This window comes from Rhincodon typus, chromosome 28 (genome assembly GCF_021869965.1).
Source record: "Rhincodon typus isolate 14 chromosome 28, sRhiTyp1.1, whole genome shotgun sequence".
NCBI lineage: Eukaryota > Metazoa > Chordata > Chondrichthyes > Orectolobiformes > Rhincodontidae > Rhincodon > Rhincodon typus.
Genome location: NC_063359.1, coordinates 934,680 through 950,525, shown reverse-complemented (window position 1 = coordinate 950,525; position 15,846 = coordinate 934,680). Strand labels below are relative to the sequence as shown.

Genomic DNA, 15,846 nt, shown 5'->3' with positions numbered 1-15,846 from the left:
CCTATCCCCTCCTCCCACCTCAAGCCGCACCTCCATCTCCTACCGACCAACCTCATCCCGCCCCCTTGACCTGTCCGTCCTCCCTGGACTGACCTATCCCCTTCCTAACTCCCTACCTACACTCACCTTTACTGGCTCCATCCCCGCCTCTTCGACCTGTTTGTTTCCTCTCCACCTATCCTCTCCTCTATCCCTCTTCTATCCGCCTCCCACTCTCTCCCTATTTATTTCGGAACCCCCTTCCCCTCCTCCTTTTCTGATGAAGGGTCCAGGCCCGAAACGTCAGCCTCTCTGTTCCTATGATGCTGCTTGGCCTGCTGTGTTCATCCAGCCCTGCACCTTGTTGTCACTGAGCAGGTTATTGCTGAGCTAGTGCTACTTTGATAGCACTGCTGATGACACCTTCCATCACTTTACAGATGATCGACAGTCGACTGATGGGGCGGTAATTGGCCGGGTTAGATTTGTCCTGCTTTTTGTGTAAAGGACATGGGCAATTTTCCACATTGCTGGGTAGTGTGGAAGAAATTAGCATGTTGTAGGGGGTTCGAGAAAAGTCAGTGTCAAAAAGGCAAAAAGAATATGTGACAGACAGAACATTAAAAGGAAGTGTCAACCCAAAGTGTTCAAACCCCCCTAGTTCTTAGTAACTGCTATCTTTGTAAATCCTAATCACATTTTTGCCCTAGTCAATAAAATAAGTGTACGTTAGCTAAACATTAACAGAAGGATAAAGCCTGCAGCTCGGGAAGATGAGATTTCTGGAGAACATTAAGCTTTGGACCGCGAGATCACGGTTATCTGTCGCGTTGACTTGTTTGTCTCTCTCCATAAATACCCTGTAATTCTGCATTGCCGCAGAGTCTTCGGTATCTAACAAAAACCAAAAGAACTGCGGATGCTGTAAATCAGGAACAAAAACAAAGTTGCTGGAAAAGCTCAGCAGGTCTGGCAGCATCTGTGCAGGAGAAAACAGAGTTAACGTTTCGGGTCCGGTGAGGATATTGAGGAAGGTTCACTGGACCCGAAACGCTAACTCTGATCTGATCAAGTTAGATCAGAGAGAAGGGAGAGGCAAGATCACATGAGGAAGATTGAAACTCGCTCTAAAACCCTCCGTGTAACTAAATTATGAGCCCACAAGGAAGTGTAACTAAATTATGTGCACATAAGGAAGCCACAAGACTTCGAGGGCTGAGGTACTAATAAGCGCTCGCGGGTGAGAGGATTTAGTTATTAGAATAAGATAGAGTAATATAGTACACTGTAGTATATTAAATAAGGAATATTGTATAGATTATTGTGATTCTTTGTTTAAACCCTCGGTAAGTGGGTTTTTGTACTAATGGGTTATTCTACCAGCACAAATGAAAGGACCCCGGAAGAAACAATTTCCTGTGAAAATGAGGAAAAAGACAGCAAAAAGTATAAGGAAAGTTGAGAAAACAAAGGAAGATGTTGGGTGATCCCCTGGTACCTCCCGGCTCCCCTGCTGATGAGGTTTGGCTTGAAACTGGAGACAGCAGGTACTCTCTTACATTTTCTCATGATCTGTACGGGTGGTCCCATGGGGACTGGCCTTATGGCGGTACTTTTGATTTGAGAAAGATACACTATTGGAAAGATTTGACACAACGTGGGTATGGTGATCCCACTTGGGATAACGTGCTGTTTAAGAAGTGGCTAGAAGTTGCAGCTCGTCACCAACCGCCTAAAAAGAGTTCCAAAGCGAATCAGGGTAACGCTGGTCACGGTGCCAGCATTTCTGTCATTCCTAGCGCATCGCCCACATGCATGTACAAGCGCCCGAAGAAAATCCTCTTGATACAGATGAAATATTACTTGCTTTTGCAATAAAATAACACCCCCCACCCCCAACCCCCCTTTTATACCGCCTCAGGCCAACGTCCTGACAATAGGCAAGAGACTGAACCGGGACAAGGGTCGACAGCCCCTTCCCAATGAATTACTCGGCAACAGGCAGCCAAGGACAGGGACAGTACAGTCCCCCTGATGCCTCATATCATGGTTGGGAATGTTGCTGTCCTACGACCGTGGACACCATCTAAGGTTCGAAGTATGATCAATGATGCCCCGAATCCCCGGAAAAAACCTATTCCAATCCATAACTGGTTGGCGCAGACTTGTCAAATCTATAATCCACTCTCAGGGGATGTTTTGTTGTTGCTTAAAGTTGCTTGTGGCACCTCCTGGTCTGGTGTGAAGGGCCTATTTGCGGTGCCAAGAGGTCAAAACAGTGATTGGGTTGATGCAGATGACTCAGAGCCTGACAATGAGAGCCGAGATACCTGGCTTCAAGCTAAAGCTACAGCTAAAGATGCCATTACCAATGCGGCCAGACAGCATAGTGATTTTGGGGAGGTTGCCTGCTGTTTGCAGAGAAGAGGGGAATCTTTAATGGACTTCCTGGCTAAGTTTAGGGATACTTGGGAATCTTCAGCAGGGATCGCACTTGATGATAACGGTCCATTGGCCACTCAAACCTTATTGAATTGTTTGGACCCCGCTACTGCCCAAGCTTTTAAATTGGTTAATCTAAACTGGCAACATCAAAATTGGAATGATACGATCACTTCTCTCACCCATATAGATTGACAGGGGTTGTTCAGTAAAGCCAAACACCCAAAGGGCCAATTCGTACAATAATCCAGACCCCCCATGGCACGATCCCGTGCTCACCAGGAAGATCAGCGAAATTGTACCTGGTGAGGGATACCCAGGGATAGGAGTCAGGATATGTGCCGTTGTTGTGGTGGCAAAGGACATCGGGCAAGGGATTGTCACCGCTCCACTAACACTAACGATAAGACTGCTGCTCCTTCTCAGTCCAATATGGCCCCTTTTACGTTTCATAACCCTTTCCCCAAGAGTCAACGGGGGGCCATGAGGGGGTTATACAGGCACTTATGATTCGACTCTCATCCTCTCCCCATGAAAACCCCATGCAAATGTCAATATTAACGGGAGACGAGTCCAATTTCTTATTAAATCCGGCGCTACTGTTTTGTCTGTTCCCTCCCTCTGTGGATGTTCCTAGTGAATCAAAACATATATCCACTATAGGAATTTCCCGTATCCCTCGGTGGAACATCTCTCCGATCCTGTCCCTGTGACAATTGGTGGCCGAACCACTGATGAAACTTTTGTTATTGCAAAACATTCCCCGATTTGTTTCAGAGATAGTAGGAACTGCAGATGCTGGAGAATCCGAGACAACAAGGTGCAGGGCTGGATGAACACAGCAGGCCAAGCAGCATCATAGGAGCAGAGAGGCTGACGTTTCGGGCCTGGACCCTTCATCAGAAAAGGAGGAGGGGAAGGGGGTTCTGAAATAAATAGTGAGAGAGTGGGAGGCGGATAGAAGATGGATAGAGGAGAGGATAGGTGGAGAGGAAACAAACAGGTCGAAGAGGCGGGGATGGGGCCAGTAAAGGTGAGTGTAGGTGGGGAGTAAGGAAGGGGATAGGTCAGTCCAGGGAGGACGGACAGGTCAAGGGGGCGGGATGAGGTTGGGCGGTAGGAGATGGAGGTGCGGCTTGAGGTGGGAGGAGGGGATAGGTGGGAGGAAGAACAGGTTAGGGAGGCAGGGATGAGCTGGACTGGTTTTGGGATGCGGTAGGGGGAGGGGAGATTTTGAAACTTGTGAAATCCACATTGATACCATTGGGCTGCGGGGTTCCCAAGCGGAATATGAGTTGCTGTTCCTGCAACCTTCGGGTGGCATCATTGTGGCACTGCAGGAGGCCCAGGATGGACATGTCGTCTGAGGAATGGGAGGGGGAGTTGAAATGGTTTGCGACTGGGAGGTGCAGTTGTTTATTGCGAACCGAGCGTAGGTATTCTGCAAAGCGGTCCCCGAGCCTCCGCTTGGTTTCCCCGATGTAGAGGAAGCCACACCGGGTACAGCGGATGCAGTATACCACATTGGCAGATGTGCAGGTGAACATCTGCTTGATGTGGAAAGTCTTCTTGGGGCCTGGGATGGGGATGAGGGAGGAGGTATGGGGGCAGGTGTAGCACTTCCTGCGGTTGCAGGGAAAAGTGCCGGGTGTGGTGGAGCTGGAGGGGAGTGTGGAGCGGACAAGGGAGTCACGGAGAGAGTTGTCCCTCCGGAAAGCAGATAAGGGTGGGGAGGGAAAGATGTCTTTGGTGGTGGGGTCGGATTGCAGATGGCGGAAGTGTCGGAGGATGATGCGTTGGATCCGGAGGTTGGTGGGGTGGTACATGAGGACGAGGGGGATTCTTTTTTGGTTCTTGTTGCGTGGACGGGGTGTGAGGGATGAGGTGCGGGAGATGTGGGAGACACGGTTGAGGGCGTTCTCGACCACCGAGGAGGGGAAGTTACGGTCCTTGAAAAACGAGGACAACTGAGATGTACGGGAGTGGGAGCAGATGCGGCATCAACGCATCATCCTCCGACACTTCCGCTATCTGCAATCCGACCCCACCACCAAAGACATCTTTCCCTCCCCACCCTTATCTGCTTTCCGGAGGGGCAACTCTCTCCGTGACTCCCTTGTCCGCTCCACACTCCCCTCCAGCTCCACCACACCCGGCACTTTTCCCTGCAACCGCAGGAAGTGCTACACCTGCCCCCATACCTCCTCCCTCATCCCCATCCCAGGCCCCAAGAAGACTTTCCACATCAAGCAGATGTTCACCTGCACATCTGCCAATGTGGTATACTGCATCCACTGTACCCGGGGTGGCTTCCTCTACATCGGGGAAACCAAGCGGAGACTCGGGGACCGCTTTGCAGAACACCTACGCTCGGTTCGCAACAAACAACTGCACCTCCCAGTCGCGAACCATTTCAACTCCCCCTCCCATTCCTCAGACGACATGTCCATCCTGGGCCTCCTGCAGTGCCACAACGATGCCACCCGAAGGTTGCAGGAACAGCAACTCATATTCCGCTTGGGAACCCTGCAGCCCAATGGTATCAATGTGGATTTCACAAGTTTCAAAATCTCCCCTCCCCCTACCGCATCCCAAAACCAGTCCAGCTCGTCCCTGCCTCCCTAACCTGTTCTTCCTCCCACCTATCCCCTCCTCCCACCTCAAGCCGCACCTCCATCTCCTACCGCCCAACCTCATCCCGCCCCCTTGACCTGTCCGTCCTCCCTGGACTGACCTATCCCCTTCCTAACTCCCCACCTACACTCACCTTTACTGGCCTCATTCCTGCCTCTTCGACCTGTTTGTTTCCTCTCCACCTATCCTCTCCTCTACCCATCTTCTATCCGCCTCCCACTCTCCCCCTATTTATTTCAGAACCCCCTTCCCCTCCCCCTTTTCTGATGAAGGGTCTCGGCCTGAAACGTCAGCCTCTCTGCTCCTGTGATGCTGCTTGGCCTGCTGTGTTCATCCAGCCCTGCACCTTGTTGTCCCCGATTTGTTTGCTCGGCCGCCGAGCTCTCTGTAAGCTTGGCGCCATGATTCATTGCATCCGACAAGGGCTGTTCTTGGAGCTGCCCGAATCTGCAGTCCCGCAGGCTTATAACATGCTCCCCCAAGAAATTGCCCCCGCACATGACAAAGATACTTTGTACTGTTGGCAAATGCGCAATAATCTTTTAGAAAAAATCCTAGTTCAGCTAACGGATGTACTTGCGGCCTCCCTACCCGCGCTCCTGCATAGTCTTCGTTATCTGCTTCTCACCTCCAGATTCCTTACCCAAGCCCACTGCATGGCCCTGTTCTCTGTGGGCCCGGTGTCAGCTGAATAGTCCCAACAAGTGGCTCCTATTTGTCGGAGCATTCGCTTCTCCAGTTTGGGGGTGCCATATACTACGGCCCTCAAGGACTAGGTGCTGCTGTCTATTTATCCTCGACTCAAGGGCCCCTGTTTGCGATGGGTCCCGAGTCGGTTCCCCATGTCACCTTAGCTGTAAAAGCTCCTGCTAAATCAAAAGATATTGGGCCTATGATTAAACGCCTAAGCGAGGCTTCACCCACCAGTTCTGTTGACCTCTCGCTCCTTAGTTGGGGATCCATTATAGTTGAAATTTACTCCTCCCTCACCGGCTGCATTCACTTCCATCCTGATTGTTGGACGACTACATTTTGTCGCTTTCACCACCACCCCCGCTGCCACCCGAACTGATCCCCCCCTCTCCTTCTGCGCTCGGTTCCCTCTTCTTCGTAGGCATTGCATAAAAATCATGTTGGTCTAGTGACCTCTGCTCAGCCTCATGTGGTTTGCCTAAAGGAGGGTGTCTCCTTGCCCTCCATCCAGCAATACCGTCTATCCAAAGAAGCAGAGGTAGGCATTCGCCCAGTTATTGATGCCCTCTTGTGCCAAAGCGTTCTGCGTCCCACACAGAGCCCTCGAAACACACCTATCCCTAAGCCCGGACAGAAGGATGTATGGCGTTTTGTCCAGGATTTCCGCGCCATATATCAGATTGTTATCCCCATACTCCTGTAGTTCCCGACACCCAATACCAACCTTACCTCCTTGCCACCCAACTCCACATGCTACACAATCATTGACTTCTGTTCAGCCTTCTTCTCAATACCCCTCACAAAGGAAAGCCAGTATCTGTTTACCTGGACTCGATTGCCCCAAGGATACACTGAAAGCCCTGCAGTTTATACTGCTGCGGTTCAAAAGGACTCACTTGATTTAGCCCTGCCCCATGACAGAACCGTTTTGCAGTACGCCAATGATCTTTTGGTTGCTTCTACGACTATTGGGGTTTGCGCCATGGGACACTGTCGCACTCCTGTGTCATCTCACCTCAAAGGGCCACTGGGTTTCGGCCTCCAGCTCTGTCAGTCAATGGTGCAGTACCTGGGGCATGTCTTCACGGATGGCACACGTCACATGGGTCTGGAGAGAATCGCTACTATCTTAAAAGCTCTGCACACTTCTACACAAAAGGAGATGTTATCATTTCTGGGCATCGTCAACAACTGCCATCAATGGATTCCTGAATATCGCTGCATGGATGCTGTTCTTCATGAAAACCATCCTTTGAGGGCATCCTCCTAACATTGAGTGGACGGAAGAACGGGTGCAGACCTTTGAGGAGCTCTGCCAGGCCCTCACACAGGCTCCTGCTCTTGGTATTCCAGACTATAATAAGTCTTCCGCTCTGTACGTTAGTGAAAAGGAGGACTTCGCCAGTGGTATTCTTACACAAGAATATGGTGGTCTTAAGCGCCCAGTGGCCTCGTCAGCTCACCTGCTGCCTGTTGCCCGTGGTATGCCGAGCTGTCTATGTTCCGTTGCAGCCACCGCTGTTATGCTGGAAAAGTCAACCCCAATTGTCCTTGACCATCCTTGCATCGTCCTGACTCCTCATGCTGTGGTTGCTGCTATTAAACTCTGCTGCTACACAACATTTTTCTGCTGCCCGAAGGACTGGATATGAGGTCATGCTATTGCCGAAACCCAATGTCACCTTTCACTGTGCCCCATCCCTCAATCCCGCCTCACTGCTCCCCAACACATTGGTTGACTCTGATCATGATTGCCTACAATTTGTTGACTCGGTTACCTCTCCCTGTCCCAGCCTACATTCTACCCTTTTTGACAATCTCTACCTCATATTGTTCAGTGATGGCTTCTCCATCTGTCCCTATGAGACCACCACTATTGCCAGTTACGCTATTGTCACCCCTTTCGAGACTCTCGAGTCCTTTGCTTTGCCCCCTGGAACATCTACACAGGCAGCCAAACTCTTTGCGCTCACCCGCGCCTGCAATCTTGCCACAGGAAAATTGGCTAACACATACCCAGATTCCCGCTATGCCTTTGGAGTGGTACACGATATTGGCACCCTCTGGAAATATTGGGAGTTTATCACCTCCTCCGGGAAGCCTATCCAACATGTCATTTTGATTTCTAATCTCTTACAGGCTGTCCTCCTCCCCTCTCGACTGGCCATTCTCAAATGTGACACCCATACGAATGGCCAGGACCCTGTCTCCTCAGGGAATTCAGCTGCGGACACGACAGCAAAACACACGGCTGTGTCATCCTCCATGGTGGTCACCATCTGTGTATGTCAGGACTCTCCTACTGTTATTGATTATGCCACTGCCAGAGGCCCAATGTGGGGCGCCTGATGCCGAATTCTCCCCGTGGCCTCGCCAAGGCTGCACACCTAACGATGAGGGATTGTGGTCCCATCCTGACGGCTGCATTGTGTGCCCTCGGGCCTCCTGCATGCCCTGACCCGCCATGCGCACGGGCAGGGTCATGTAGGAAAAGGAGGGATTGTACATATGATTACACAACAGTGGTTTGCGCTAGGCATTACGGCCGCTGCAAAACATATTACAGACACCTGTGGAGTTTGCCAAGAGCACAATAAAGGAAAGACCCCTGCAAAATTCGACCACTTGCCGGTGCCGGTTGCCCATTCGCCAGTTTACATATGCCTGCATCGGGAGGATTTAAATATATCTTAGGTGATAGTAAATATGTTCTCGAAATGGGTAGAGGCTTTTGCTACTCGAAAAGATGATGCAACACCAGTAGTAAAATGCTTAATGAAGAACATTATTCCACGTTTCAGAATACCTATGAGCATTAACATTAGCATTAACAAAAGTTATGGGATGTGAGTGGAAAATGCATATACCATATCAGCACCAATCGTCAAGCCTCATTGAGCGAACTAATGACACCCTGAAAAGTAATTTAGCCAAAGTGTGTGCAGATACTGGACTAAAATGGCCTGAGGCCCTCCCCATTATCCTTTACACCTTAAGAAATCAGTTAAATAGGACAACGGGATTAACCCCTTTTGAGGTATTAATGGGTCGACCCATGACAACAGGTACAAAACCTCCTGTGACTGGTCCAGACATTGCTCTCGCTTGGGTGGATGAAAAAACTCTGCAGTATGCACAAGCGCTAACTGATGCTGCTAGAATAAATCGTGAGAAAGTAATAGCAGCCCTGCCGAAACCCCAAGGGAATATGCGTCCCTTTAAACCCGGTGACTTCGTATACGTTAAATCACTTGCAAAGGATTCTCTTTCTCCCAGGTGGAAGGGCCCATATCAAGTTCTACTGACTACCCGAACAGCGATCAAAGTACAAGGAAAACCAGACTGGATCCACGGGACTAGGTGCAAATTTGATCAAGGTTCCCTCTCTGATTCGATATCATGAAGCTGATCCTGATTTTACTGGGACTCTTGGGTCTTAGCAGCCCCAGGACTAGCATAAGGAATGGACTTTGCATAACTTCTTTTTGTCATTAAGCTATGAATATGCTATACATTTAAATATGTCCTCCTGTTGGGTCTGCACTCATGTGCCAACAGACTCGACAAAGGGAATTTCATTACAATCTATTCCTTTTAATGCCCCTGAAGTACCCGAATGGGTATTGAGACAAAATAGCTCAGAATCAGGAGAGAGAGAGAAGGATCAACTACCAATGACAGATGCTACGTGGTAAATACAGACCCAGATAGGGCACCCCCCCCCTTATTTCACCCTTGGCCATAAAGCAGACCAATATATTTCTCTTTGCTTTACACGGAATGAGACACAGAGGAAAGGCACATTTATGGGAGAGTGATCATGCCAGCAATACTAAAACGTTACCCCTGTTTTCAGTAGTAACTACACTTGAACTCAAATTGACTCACGCGTAACCTTCTTGGGCCGTGGACGTAGTCTTTTGAGATTTACCAATCTCAGCAACAATCAGTCATGGGCCCAGGTACGGTCTTACACGTTTGTAACTCAACTTGTGCCCTATAATGGTACCTATTTTGTTTGTGGCCATCGTGCATACGCCTGGTTGCCCCCAACTTGGACAGGATCATGTTATATGGCCTATATAGTTCCTCACATTCGCCATTCGTCCACTATACCCTTACCCCAAGGATGTGGGAAACAAAAACGAGATATGACTGAAACTGAACGATTTTGGATGATCACCTTCCCTATATATGGGACTGGTAAAGCTACTCGTGAATTGATTACTATGGCCTTAGGTCTTGAACAAATTGCCAATGCTACCAAGCTCCTGGCCGATGGCTTAGACAGTACCACTAAAGCCATATCTCATTTGTCTTCTGAGCTGGTCACTGTCAGGACAGTTGCATTACAAAATCGATTCACATTAGACTTCTTTTTAGCAGAGAAAGGTGGCACCTGTGCGGTAAAAGGATGAGAATGTTGTACTTATATTCCTGACAAAGCAGAAAATATTACCCATTTAGCTGATCATATCCAGGAAGGTGTTAAAAAGGTAAAGAAAATTGCACAGAATATAGGCGAAGAATTCCATAACTACAATCCTGGGACAGGATGGTGGCTATTTGGGACTTGATGAGGGACATTAGTTCACTATGGCATCATACTTATTATTGTTATTATTTGTGTGATAGCATTGTGCTTAATTTGTTCATTTATCCCTCACCCACAACCACTCCGGTCCCTTTCTTTCCCAAGATTATGCATTATTCACCAGAGTATGATGAGGAGGCCTCTTTAAGCATGTGCCCCTATCCCACTGGATACGATCGCCCATTTGCAGACGAAGATTAAAGGATGTAGGATCAAAAGGGAGGGAATTGTGGAAGAAATTAGCATGTTGTACGGGGTTCGAGAAAAGTCAGTGTCAAAAAGGCAAAAAGACTACGTGACAGACAGAACATTAAAAGGAAGCGTCAACCCAAAGTGTTCAAACACCCCTCATTCTTAGTAACTGCTATCTTAGTAAAACCTAATCACATTTTTGCCCTAGTCAATAAAATAAGTGCATGTTAGCTAAACATTAACAGAAGTATAAAGCCTGAAGCTCAGAAAGGTGGAGGAGATTTCTGGAGAACGTTAAGCTTTGGACTGTGAGATCGCTTACCTATCATGTTGACTTGTTTGTCTCTCTCCATAAATACCCTGTAACATTGCATTGCTGCAGAGTCTTTGGCATCTAACCTTTGTTAGCGTTGACTCTCCGTGATATCACAAATAAAAAGTTCTCTTTACCTGGAAGTCTGACAGCTGCAGTCCACTTATTCTCAATTCTCTAACAGGTAAATGCCAGTGTTGAAACTGTGCTGGAACAGCTTGGCTAGGGGAGTGGCAAGTTCTGTAGCACAAGTCTTCAGCACTGTTGCCGGAATGTTGTCAGGGCCCGTAAGCTTTTGCAGTATCCAGTGTTTCCAACTGTTTCTTGATATCATGTTAAACAGATCCAACTGTTTCATGGATGAAAGTAGAGCAGTGGATGTGGTATATATGGATTTAAGTAAGGCGTTTGATAAGGTTCCCCATGGTAGGCTCGGAAAATGCGGCAGGTTGGATTCAAAATTGGCTGACCCTTAGAAGACAAAGGGTGGTACTGGACGGAAAATATTCAACATGGTGCTCAGTTACAAGTGTTCTGGGTCCTCTTCTATTTGTGATTTTTGTAAATGATTTGGATGAAGGAGTGGAAGGGTGAATTAGTAAGTTCGCGGACGATACGAAGGTGGGTCGAGTTGTGGACAATGCGGAGGGGACATCGGAGGACAATACAAAGAGACATTGATAGGATGCAGAGCTGGGCTGAGAAGTGGCAGATGGAGTTTAAACCTGAAAAGTGTGAGGTGATTCATTTTGGAAGGACAAACTTGAAAGCAGAATACAGGGTTAACGGAAAGATTCTTGGCAGTGTGGAGGAGCAGAGGGATATTGGGGTTCATGTCCACAGTTCCCTGAAAGCTGCCACCCAGGTGGATAGAGTTGTTAAGAAGGCGTATGGTGTGTTAGCTTTCATTATTAGAGGGATTGAGTTCAAGAGCCGTGAAGTTATGCTCCAGCTATACAAAAGCCTGGTTCGGCCACATCTGGAGTATTGTGTCCAGTTCTGATCGCCTCATTACAGGAAAGATGCGGAAGCGTTGGAAAAGGTGCAGAGATTTACCAGGATGTTGCCTGGAATGGAGGGAAGGTCTTACGAGGAAAGGTTGAGAGAGCTAGGGCTTTTCTGTTGAGAACGACGAAGGATGAGAGGTGACTTGATAGAGGTATACAAAATGATCAGAGGTATAGATAGAGTGGACAGCCAGAGACTTTTTCCTAGGGTGGAGGTAGCTATTATGAGGGGGCATAGTTTTAAAGTGAGTGGAGGTAGACATAGGGGAGACGTTAGAGGTAGGTTCATTACTCAGAGAATGGTCGGGGCGTGGAATACATTGCCGGAGAGGGCAGTGGAGTCGGCCTCATTAGGGGCATTTAAACGGCTATTAAATAGGCATATGGACGATAGTATAAGGTAGAGGTGGAGGTTAGATAGACCTTAGGATTAGGGTAAAGGTTTGGCACAACATCATGGACCGAAGGGCCTGTACTGTGCTGTACTGTTCTATGTTCTATCACGTGGACTGAATCGAATTGGCTGAAGACTGGTATCTGTAATGCTGGGGACCACTGGAGGAGGTTGAGATGGATCATCCACTCAGCACTTCTGGCTGAAGATTGCTGTGAATGCTTCAGCTTTATCCATTGCACTGATGTGCTGGGCTCTTCCATCATTAAGGATGGGGATATTTGTGGAGCCTCCTCCTCCAGTGAGTTGTTTAATTGTCCATCACCATTCACGACTGGATATGGTAGGACTGCAGAGCTTAGAGCTGATCCGATCGTTGTGGGATTGCTTAGCTCTGTCTATCACTTGCTGCTTTCGCTGTTTGGTGTGCAAATGGTCCTGTTTGGTGGCTTCACCAGGCAGATACTTCATCTTCAGGTATGCCTGGTGCTGCTCCTGGCATGCCCTCCTGCACTCTCCATTGAACCAGGGTCGATCCCCTGGCTTGACAGTAATGGTTGAGTGGGGGATATGCCGGGCCATGAGGTTACAGATTGTGCTGGAGTACAATTCTGCTGCTGTTGATGGCCCACAGCGCCTCATGGATGCCCAGCATTGAGTTGCTAGATCTGTGCGAAGTCTGTCCCATTTAGCATTAGATAATGCCACACAACACGATGGCAGTTGTTCTCAATGTGAAGGCGGGACTTTGTCTCCACAGGACTGTGTCTCCACAGGACTGTGCAATGGTCACTCTTACCGATACTGTTATGGACAGATGTATCTGCAGCTGGCAGATTGGTAAGGATGAGGTCAAGTATGTTTCTCCCTCTTGTTGGTTTCCTCACCACCTGCCGCAGACCCAGTCTAGCAGCTATGTCCTTTAGGACCCGACCAGCTCAGTCTGTAGTATTGCTGCTGAGCCACTCTTGGTGGTGGACATTGAAATCCCCCGTGCAGAGTACATTTTGTGCCCTTGTCGTCCTCAGTGCTTCCTCTAAGTGTTGTTCAAAATGGAGGAGTACTGATTCATCAGCTCAGGGAGGACAGTATGTGGTAATCAGCAGGTGGTTTCCTTGCCCATGTTTAACCTGAAGCCACAAGACTTCATGGGGTCCTGAGTCAATGTTGAGAATTCCTGGAGCTACATCCTCCCGACTGTATACCACTGTGCCACCACCTCTGCTGGGTCTGTCCTGCCGGTGGGACAGGACATATCTAGGGATGGTGGTAGTGGTGTCTGGTACATTGTCTGTAAGGTATGATTCTGTGAGTATGACTACATCAGGCTGTAGCTTAACGAGTCTGTGAGATAGCTCTCCCAATTTTGGCACTAACCCCCAGATGTTAGTGAGGAGGACTTTGCAGGGTTGACAGGGCTGTTTCTGCCATTGTCCTTTCTGGTGCCTAGGTTGATGCCAGGTGATCTGTGGGTTTCATTTCTTTGAGACTTAATAGTAATTGGTACATCTGAGCGGCTTGCTAGGCCATTTCAGAGGGCAACTGAGAGTCAAACACATTGCTGTTGGTCTGGAGTCACATGTAGGCCAGAACCAGGTAAGTGTGGCAGATTTCCTTCCCTGAAGGACGTTATTGGAGAGGATACTGAGGGACAGGATCAACCAACATTTGGATAGTCAAGATCTGCTTAGGGATATTCAGCATGGATTTGTGTGCAAGAAGGCATGCCTGACAAATCTTTTAGAGTTTTTTGAAGAGGTAAATAAGAGGATGGATGAGGGTAGGGCAGTGGATGTTGTCTATCTGGAATTTAGTAAAGCCTTTGATAAGGCTCTGCACGGCAGGCTAGTCATGTAAGTTAGGTTACATGGGATCCAGGGAGAGCTAGCTAATTGTATTCAAAATTGGCTTGATAGTAGGAAGCAGATGGTGATGGTTGGAGGTTGTTTCTCAGACTGGGGGCATGTGACTGGTGGTGTGCCGCAGGGGTCAGTCCTGGGACCTTTGTTATTTACATAAATGATCTGGATGTGAATGTACAAGTCATGATAAGTAAGTTTGCGGATGATACAAAATTAGGAGGTAATACTGATAGCGAAGACGCTTATCAAAAATTACAGAGGGATCTTGATCAGATGGGGAAGTGGGCTGATGACTGCCAAATGCAATTCAATATAGATTAATATGAGGTGTTGCACTTCGGAAAGTCAAACTAAGGTAGGGCTTATACAGTAAATGGTAAGGTCCTGGGGAGTGTTGTGGAACAGAGGGACACAGGAGTACAAGTACATAGTTCATTGAAAGCAGCGTCACAGGCAGACTGGGTGGTGAAGAAGGCATTTAGCATGCTGGCCTTAATCGATTGAGGCATTGAGTATAGGAGTTGGAATGTTATGTTACAGTTGTATAAGTCGTCGGTGAGGCCGCACTTGGAGTATTGTGTACAGTTTTGGTCTGTTATAGGAAAGACATACTTAAACGGAAAGTGTGCAAAGAAGATTTACGAGCATGTTGCCAGGAAGTAGGCCTGAGTTATTGGGAGAGGTTGGCCAGGATAGGACTTTATTCCTTGGAACATATGAGAATGACAGGTGACCTTAGTGAGGTGTACAAAATCATGAGGGGCATGGATAGGATGATTGCATATAGTCTTTTTCACAGGGATGGGGAATTGAAACCTGGAGGGCATAGGTTTAAGGTGAGAGGGCAAAGATTTAAGAAGGACCTGAGGGGAAACATAGAAAGTGGTGCGTATATGGAATGGGTTGCCAAAAACAGTGGTTGAGGCAGGTACAATAGCAACATTTAAAAAACATTTGGATAGGTACATGGATGGGAAGGACCATAGAGGGGTATGGACCAAACGTGGGCAATTGGAACTAGCCGAGTGGGCACCATGGTCAGCATGGATCAGTTTGGGCCAAAGGACCTGTTTCCATGCTGTATTAATTTATGACTCTATGACAGACCTGTCCCCTGTAGTACTGTACCCCAGAGTTACACAGTGACAGACCTGTCCCCTGTAGTACTGTACCCCAGAGTTACACAGTGACAGACCTATCCCCAATGGTAGTAGGAACTGCAGATGCTGGAAAATCTGAGATAACAAGGTGTAGAGCTGGATGAACGCAGCAGGCCAAGCAGCATCACAGGAGCAGGAAGGCTGACATTTCGGGCCTAGACCCTTCATCAGAAATGATTACGAGAGAGTTGCAGTGGGAGAGAGATCCCCTGAGGTTTGTCTGGAGGGAGGAGGGTAACTTCTTCAGGGTAGGCATCTTTAGGAGAGGCTTCGCAGTGGGTAACTCTGGGGTACAGTAGTACCCTGTAGTATTGTACCCCAGAGTTACACAGTGACAGACCTGTCTCCACTGGTACTGTACCCCAGAGTTACACAGTGACAGAGCTGTCCCCATGGTACTGTACCGAGTTACACAGTGACATCATTTCTGATGAAGGGTCTAGGCCCGAAACGTCAGCCTTCCTGCTGCTGTGATGCTGTTTGGCCTGCTGTGTTCATCCAGCTTTACACCTTGCTATCCCCAATGGTACTGTACCCCAGGGGTTACACAGTGACGGACCTGCCCCCTGTAGTGCT

At 48.4% G+C, this 15,846-nt stretch overlaps 1 protein-coding gene and 1 long non-coding RNA gene across 2 annotated transcripts in view; one reads left to right on the top strand and one right to left on the bottom strand.

Annotated features, from left to right (window-relative positions):
- Positions 1-15,846, bottom strand: part of fbxw5 (F-box and WD repeat domain containing 5) — a 65,332-nt gene that overhangs the window by 48,674 nt on the left and 812 nt on the right. The gene's annotated exons all lie outside the window — the stretch shown is intronic.
- Positions 948-10,990, top strand: LOC125486362. Its single transcript, XR_007265043.1, has 2 exons — positions 948-1,199; positions 9,025-10,990. It is a non-coding gene; the product is annotated as an uncharacterized LOC125486362 (long non-coding RNA).